General features: G+C 34.8%; 1 long non-coding RNA gene across 2 annotated transcripts; it reads left to right on the forward strand.

Moving 5' to 3' along the window:
- The first annotated feature begins 1,656 nt into the window (after positions 1 to 1,656).
- Positions 1,657 to 4,476, forward strand: LOC113321713. Of its 2 annotated transcripts, none has more exons than XR_003346854.1 (7): positions 1,657 to 1,843; positions 1,931 to 1,973; positions 2,807 to 2,932; positions 3,016 to 3,055; positions 3,202 to 3,365; positions 3,544 to 3,645; positions 4,261 to 4,476. It is a non-coding gene; the product is annotated as an uncharacterized LOC113321713 (long non-coding RNA). The 2 variants fall into 2 exon arrangements; XR_003346855.1 differs by having other exon boundaries at positions 4,265 to 4,476.
- The last annotated feature ends 4,007 nt before the right edge of the window (positions 4,477 to 8,483 follow it).

Here is an 8,483-nt window from a genome sequence, read left to right on the forward strand (position 1 = left end):
TAGGCTTATTAAAATTTTGAGTATTCCATCCCATCTTAACCTTGTATCTTTAGGGGCCACTCAAAAGGAATTAGGGGCCAACAATTTATACCCATCCATGGGCAGTAGCTAAGGGATACCCTATAAGACATGAAGTTACCAATATGCCCTTCTAGTAATAAAACCAATGAAAACCTAATCTAAAAACAAAAAACCCTTGAAATTTTTTAGGGGCCAATTAGGTAAGATTCTATCATTTTTTGGGTTTGTCGTATTAATTCGACGAATCGGAAAAAACAATTCTAGGATTTTCTGTTTTTTAAGATTAGGTTTTTATCCGTTTTATTACTGGGTTGTGTACTCAAAAATGATTAGCCGTGTTGGATTGTGTACTCAAAAGTCTAAAGGCCCAAGCTATAAAACCCAAAAGGAATATCAGATTTAAAGGTTATTTTGGTAAATCAGAATTTCGTCTTACCTATAAAGCAAAAGAAAAATCCCTAGAGTCTCAATTCGTGTACTCGATAGAAAGAGAGAAAATTGAGTAAAAAAAGAAAAAATGAGAGTGAGAGACCAGTGATGCCGACGGTTTTAAAATCTCTTAGATCTGATGAGTAAATGGAATGTTTTTGTTGTTATGAATGTAATATTGGGGTTGTATACACATACCCTGGTGAAGATCTCAGACACCACTACACAAATAGATCGCAACACAACGATTTATCCTCTCAGGGTTTTGATATGTCAGGGTTGAATGTTCCGCTGGTAATAGATGGCACTATCTTCTTGTATGTCTTTTGAGGGTGCTATCTTGATCGCACCATGATTAGTCATCTACAGTGGTCGTACGTTCGGATCGGATCTGTTCACTTGTGATGTATTTTATAGGTTCCGACTACAATAGACAAGACGTATCATTTGTATAAAGGTAATCGGATAATGGAGGCTATGGAGTACCGAGTTCCCAACCAGAATTGGTATCATTTCTGGGATGTTAGCACTTACTCAGGATTTTAGTACTTACAGGAAGCCTGTTGAAAACCCAAAGCAAAATCAAGATCCTTTAATTGAAGCATATTTTACTTTCAGTTTAATCAGCTTGATTTATATTTCATTGACTGTAACATTATTGTTTCCGTAATTTGATTGATTCCAGTGTAGTAGTGTTGCACACACAAGGCTAACAATCAATTGTTAATGTAAAAGGTAGTTGTAACTGTACTCAACTAATTGTTCTATAACATTGCCGGATTTGTTTTCAGGTACACCCACTTCTCTCTACTAAAGAGCGAGAAAAAACTTCTATATTCGAATTCTAATATTCTAGAGGACATGCAACAACCTCTTATTTGGGTGACCCGCAAAATGTGCAGCACGTTCATTGCTTACACAACTTGTAGAATAAATAATGTACATATTTCATGTTTAACATTTCCTTCCTACACTAGTGTAAAAAGGGCCATTTGAGGCACAATGAAACGACACAAAACAAATATCTCAGTACAAAAAACTGAAACAACGTATGAAACATGTCCCTGACTAAAGTCAACACGTCGTCGTGTAAGGACTTCAGTTGACTTATAGAACGACTTATCAATAGTATTGTTTCTATGGTCCCACTGATTAAAAAAAATCACACGCCTTCAAAGCAGGGAGAGATAACTATCACACAGAACCCTATCCGCAGATTCCGCACTGAAGCGGGAGAGAGAAACATCTCTTTCTTGTTTTTTGGTTTTCCCTTTCTCTCTTTTACGCCGATGGTTCTGGCTTCTTCTCTTCTGCAGGTTCTTTCTAAGAGGAAAAGAAAACTCTGTACTTCTATTTTCTTACCCTGCATCTTCATCTAAAGAATTAACTGAAGGTAGTGAACTTTAACCTTAATTCTTCATCTTTAAACCAGATCTGTAATTATTTTTTTGTTGTTGATTATAGAGATGTTTGATTGCAGGATAAAATTGTTGAGGTTTTTCTCCATCTGTGCAACAAAAAGGGTAAACTCTTTCTCCATCTCTACAACAAAATTGGGTAAAACCTTTTCACTCAATCTCTTCTCGTTTTTTCTGAAATCAATTTTGGGGGTTTTCATCAAAATGAAACCCTGGGTTTTTATAATTAAGGATTTGTATTTGTATGATTTTATTTTTAAATCCATTTTGCTTACCAGTTTATTGATATCTCTACGGATGGGTTTTTGTTTAAACTTAAGGTTTTTAATTTTCTCACCTTAGTTACTGGAAATATTATTAGGGTTCTTGAATCAGGCCAACGGATTCTGGGTTTTATAATCTGCTGAAACTACTGTTTTTTAGATTGTGGTTTCCCCTTATATATCCAAACGTTTTGGTTCGTAGGATTAATGATTTTCCTAGTTAAATAGGTGCTTTCAAGTACGTTTTTGAGTTACGGGGGAAAAACATAAAACAAAGTGGTATGTTCAATCTTATTCTTTTTACGGGTTTTGGATTTCACAGTAGAAATGTATGTTTTCTGTGAACACATTCTGATTTTGAGAAGTTTTCTTATGTAGCTCAAGTGTTTAATCTATTAGCTCTATGAAATTGGGGTTATGTTTTTCTCTGTGATGATTTATCATGTTTCATTCATCATCTTGTGTTGCCTCCTTACTTAAAAAATTTGTTACTAAAACCACATACATGACTTGGCTGAGACCAACATAGTGAGTGATGCGTTTTTTACCTTTAAACTGTATGATATGGTTAGTAATCTACCAAATTATGTTTACTGCATTTTTCTAAGTAACCTTGTATTGGAATGACTCATGACCAATAATATATTTCTTACTTGAAAATACTATGTTATTTAGGAGCTTGTCCTTTCTGGATACCTAGTTGGTTCCTGCATTCATGTCCATAAGCAGAGATCCAGAAGAGAGACATGGAAAGCAAAGGGAAAAAATTAGTAGCTCAAGTAAAGAGTGAGTTTAATTGTGGTAAGTTGCTTGATTTTCTTTTATAACTTTCTCAGATTTCTGATTTAACAGTAAACCCCAACTAATTTTTGTTTTGATTTTAGTTTCAGCCACCCCCAATTTCAGATAAGGGAGTCTGCTTAGGTAAACTAATAACCTGTTGATTGTGGTTTTGAATTTAGACATTCGTAAATTTCAATCTCAATCCTTCTCTCAATTCCATCACAATTTTTTGATTTTGAAACTGTATTTTTACGAATCGTAACTGGTTGTTTATGATTTTGTTGTAGGTAAGGTTTATGGATCTTTATCTCATGATGGTAAAGTTATAGAACAAACTTCCACGTAGCTCAGCAAGACAAGAACAAGCCTAGAGGTTGTGCTCACAAGAGACATTTTGTTACTGCTGCTAACATGTCTTCTTCTCCACAAAATTGATCCTAAGTTTCTGTTGGTGAGAATCATATCTTTAAGGATCTTTTGTGTGTATACTTCTAACATGTCTTCTTCTCCACAACATTGATTCTAAGTTATAGACTATAGTTGCTAGTGAAGATTTTTTTTTATGCCTTATCTCTTTGCCTTCTTTTTGCGGTAGTTAATTGCAGTTGGATTTTTTTTTGCATCTCAAGGTTAGAGCTAATTAGATGCAGTTATGTAAAGGGCGGAGATACAAACTTACAGGGTGTTGACTACGCCTACGTTACAAGCATTTATTCCTTTGTGGAGAATTGGTACGTTGAAGTTGATTTGTTTGTTGTGAACTAAGTGGGTAACCGATGACGTTTCGGTTTACTCTTCTGTTTAACAAATACCTTGCTGGGTGCTTTCCGATGTCGTAAACTGATGCCATGTTTTCGTTGTAGAAATTATTGACTTGTTATGTGACCTGTTATGTGAATTTAGCATGTTCTCCTCCTTTTTTTGGATTCATATCTAAGTTATACCCTAGGAAAGGTAATTTGACGCAGTAGTTTGTCATATCATGTTACAATAGTTATTATTCTCAAGTTAAATAAAATTATTTCATTGCAGTTCTATGGATTTATGTTCTTGCACATATCTATATCTAAATCAATATTTACCAGTTCATTGAAAAATTTGACATATCCGTTTGCCTTAAGTTATATGGATGTTTGTTATATCAATATTTTATGTTCTTTTAGATGTTTGCATTAAAATTAGTATTCTAAGCTAATCTTATGTATGACGCATAATTGTTCAACTTCTTTGACAATGCCATAATGTCGAGTCAATATTGTCCACCTCTTTTATTGGCGTTGGATGAAACTTCCTATTTTGTTCGGTTGTTTGTGATAATTGCACCCTAAAAGCATTTTGTTTTGTAGGTAGGTCTCATCTTACGCGCCATGGAATTCAAGAACTGTACATGGATTACCTTGCTGCTTGTGAGCTTTTTGATGGGGATACATTTACAGTCATTTAGATTCGGTGTCTAAATTCAGGACAATTTCTTTTGGGATATTGAACCTAAGTGTAAACTGATTGCAGTTATGAATTGTGTAACTAATAGGTTTATTTAAATATACATTTGAGTTTATGAATCCGAATTTTTTAGGGTAATTTGAGTTTAGTGCAGATTTTTTTTTTCATCTAGGTGTCGAACCTAGCGACAACTAGAAAGCATCGTAAATCCAAGTCTACTTGAAAGTGTCGTTCCAGAAAAAGACACTGAATCTACGGCACTTTCAGCTGCACCTCCAAAGTGTCTTATAACCGTCCAAAACGACACTTTCCAACTATCTTAAAACGACTTTCTTCCACTAGTGTACTTCTGTATTGACTATATCTAGACATTTTACTAATGTTCTTATCAATATGCTCGCATCTTAGTAGTTTGATTTAATTATACCAGAAGTATCTGGGAAGTATCTACAGAAAGGTTTGGGCGTATAACCTTGGTTGAGCTACTTACAAATTCTTTTGCCTAAGCAAAAGCGAACCTTGATAGATATCTGATCTTCAAGAGTCTTATTAGTTACCTCTTGATTCAATATCAAAGTCATGTCTTTGTTTAAAGTCGCATACGTTTCCATCATTATTAAGGCTAGGTGACGTCTGTCAAGTACGTTATGTGCTACTACAGAAATCAAATATTCAGATTCCTTATATATCCAACTCAGCTATTCTTACTTGAATGTCGAGTTCTGGCTTTCCTACTTCAGATTTTATCTTGAGCTTGTTCTCGACGTGTATATTTGTCAGCAACTACTAATATAGCCAGAATCTCAGTGTTATTTCAATTCCAGAATTCTTAAAGTAATTATCGGTATGAACCCCAATTACCTTTTTAAGTGTTCCTCTCAAAAGTTAAGGTCTAGTATTGCTACGGTGCCTTTCTACTGTTTTTACATGTAACTGTAACTTAATCGGAAATAGTTTTGAATTACATCTTCACCCATAATGTATCATACTTTTTAGTTTTTGAGCTAGAAATGCAGAAGGGATATAGGAAAGCTGCATCCAAGAAAATTCAAGTCATGCTCTCAACGTAAAAAGTAGATGTTTAAAGTAAAATCTGTTTAAACAAGTCTTAAATCCAATCGTCTCATTTGTTGTCACAATAGCACTGTTTTAGTTTCCTTATAGCAGTTGCATGCATTTAGTTTCTAAAACACTGTTTCCTGCTAAATTCTTTCAAAACATTGTTTTACGTCATGCTCGATTTGTTATCAAAACACCATTCTTTGTAAACAAGTTTTTTGTTACTAAGGAGTTCTGCCAAGAATGATGGTGGGTGAACTTTGAATGTCTGTGGACTCTGGAAAGCTGAGAGGTAGGTTCTTTGTACAACCTCACCTGGAGATGCTGCAGTCCATTGATCCCTTGCACAATTACGGGTCCATCGCTCAAAAGTAATTAGCCATGTTTGGTTATGTACTGATCAAGGCCCAGGCTAAAACACAAGAAAAGGTTACATATAAAGGGTATTTTGGTAAATCGCAATTTTTTGTTGTGAATATAAGTTGGAAGCCCTGGAATTCCTCATTTGGTATTTCAGAAAGAAAGAGAGCGAAGTGGAGTGAGAGAGAAAAGCAGTGAGGCGGCGGTGTTAAACCAAACAAAACCATCACAAAAATCTTCGAGATCTGATCGGAAATGGGTTATTTTAGATGGAATTCAGGGTTTGTATTTGAAGCATTACACATACCTTGGTGGAGATCACAGGGACGACCACACAATAGATGGCAGCACAATGATTTCTCCTCTCATGGTTTTAGTCTCTTGCATTCACATACCTTGTATCTCGGCTTGGATTCTATGGATTCTTGGAATGCATTCTGGAGGTTCGGTAGTCTCTTGCATTCTTTCTTGCATACGAAACTTCCAGCGTTATGTTGTTATTGTTGTGTCTCTATTTGTTAGTATTTTTTTTTTCCGGATACATATAATTAATGTTAAGTTGAGCTTATTCTGTGATGTACTTTACAGATTCTGATCGGATTAGATGCAAAACCGCAGGAAACATAAGATAGGGTAAAAATCATGTCACATATCCCCAGGGTACGCACATCAGAAAGAGGCTCACTTTTTACAGCAGGGTATTGAATCTAATACGTCGTAAGTCAAGATTTTCCAAAGAAATATTTGTATATTTATGGAATATGGATTTTTATGTATGTGTACTAGGAAATGGCTGTCTCCCAAATCAATAAGAATGTACTGGTGAATATGATTTTTCTTCTGTATTGATTTATATAGAAAACATGATGATCATTTTCTCTTGTAAGATTCTTCTTTCTAATTCCGAAAGAATGTATATACAAGTCCCATCCTATCTATAGGCCAAGTTTGGTATACTTACGTGACAGTACCCAACTAAAAGAAAGTCTAATTTCTTGTACATTGCATATCCTTTTATTTTGCAAGTATCACTGTGAGATTTGAATTCTTAAATGAACATTGCTTAAATTCATGTATTTCCATCAAAATATGAAAATGAAAGTAAATTCCATGATTTGCTAGATAGAAAAGATAAGGAAAACCACTCCAAATATGTGCAACAGTATTCTCATTGAAGGTATAATTTAGTAACTGAAATTTCATTCATGCTCCATATCGATCTTTCACTACGGATTAGAAATGAGGTTGGATGAGGTTCAATATGTCTTTTGCTTTGAGTAAAAATTGCTGGCTATGAAGGTACACCTTGACCGGTGACTGAGTTGTTAAGCATTCGGATAACTTGGGACATTGTGAGTCTAACCGCAACTGTATGATTCAAGCATTTTTACTTTCATTTTATCAGCATGCATGTTATATGACTGATTTGATTATGTTTCAATATCGTTCATGGATGTTAGTTTTGACTAGAACATTACCGATCAACAATTAGTCTCAACTGCATTCTTTTTAGAATCCTTGACTTTCTGCACAAATATTTATGGACGACCCCATCCTCCTGAAACTAGAAGAGATTTCCGGTATAATGTCATTTCCTAACACTGCAATGAAGTCACTTTTATATTCTGAATTGATTTACAGAAAAAAAAAAAAATCTTTTGGAAACAACCAAACCAAGGGGAAAAACTTTTCTTGGAGCCAAAGGGAAAACTCCGTACAACCCCTCCCTCCTCAAAATTGATTAAACGATTCCTATCCTCCATTTTTCTAGCAATTCCCATTCACCTGGACAGATTCATCACTTAGTGATTGGCCGTTACGGGTGTTTAATCCCGAGCCCCAGGCTAAACCCATGACGGAATGTTAAACTTAGAGGATAATTTGGTAAATCACAATTTTGTGTTGTCTTTAAAAGAATGCCCTAGCTAGAATTTCTTCGTATTGTTTCAGAAACAGAGAAAATTGAGAAAATAGAAGTAGAGAGAGAGTCAAGTTAGGCCGCCGGTGTTCCACGAAAAATCTCAAAGATCTGATCACAAAATGGGTTTGAATTTTAGGTTTGTATGGGAAGCATTAGGCATACCATGGCGGAGATCAAACAATAGACCATAGCACAATGATTTCTCCTCTACTGGTTTTCATATACGGGTTCTTGTTCACCTTCATTTGTGAAAACCGGGTATTCATGCTTATTGATCTTTATAATAAAGCTTTGAGGTATGTTCTTAATTCTATACAGATTTCTTTACTTTTAAGAGGCACTTTTTGAGGAACGTTAAGTTTGAGCTCAGTTGTGATGAATTTTGTAGGGCCCCATGAATCACAAGCAAATCTTCATGAAACCGGTCACACCATGGGGTGGAATGCTGTGAAATACCAAATATGGGAAGCGACAGATGTAGAAGAGATCCACAATTTTCATCATTAGGGTGTTAAATCTAATGTGCTTAAACGAAGTCTTCACAAAGGAATATGTGTATGTTTATGAGGAAATGACTCTCTGAAAATTCACTTAAAAGATCTCGTTAATTGATTTATAGGATATATAATAACTTGTTTCTTTTGTAAAAAACCAATGAGAATGACTTTGTTGAAGATGATTTAATTATCTTACTAATTTCTGATTTATAGCAAATGTGATAATTCATTCATTCTTAATGATTAGATCTGCAATCAAGTTCTAAACATAATGCAGATACAAATCTCA

The sequence above is a fragment of the Papaver somniferum genome, chromosome 1 (genome assembly GCF_003573695.1).
Source record: "Papaver somniferum cultivar HN1 chromosome 1, ASM357369v1, whole genome shotgun sequence".
NCBI lineage: Eukaryota > Viridiplantae > Streptophyta > Magnoliopsida > Ranunculales > Papaveraceae > Papaver > Papaver somniferum.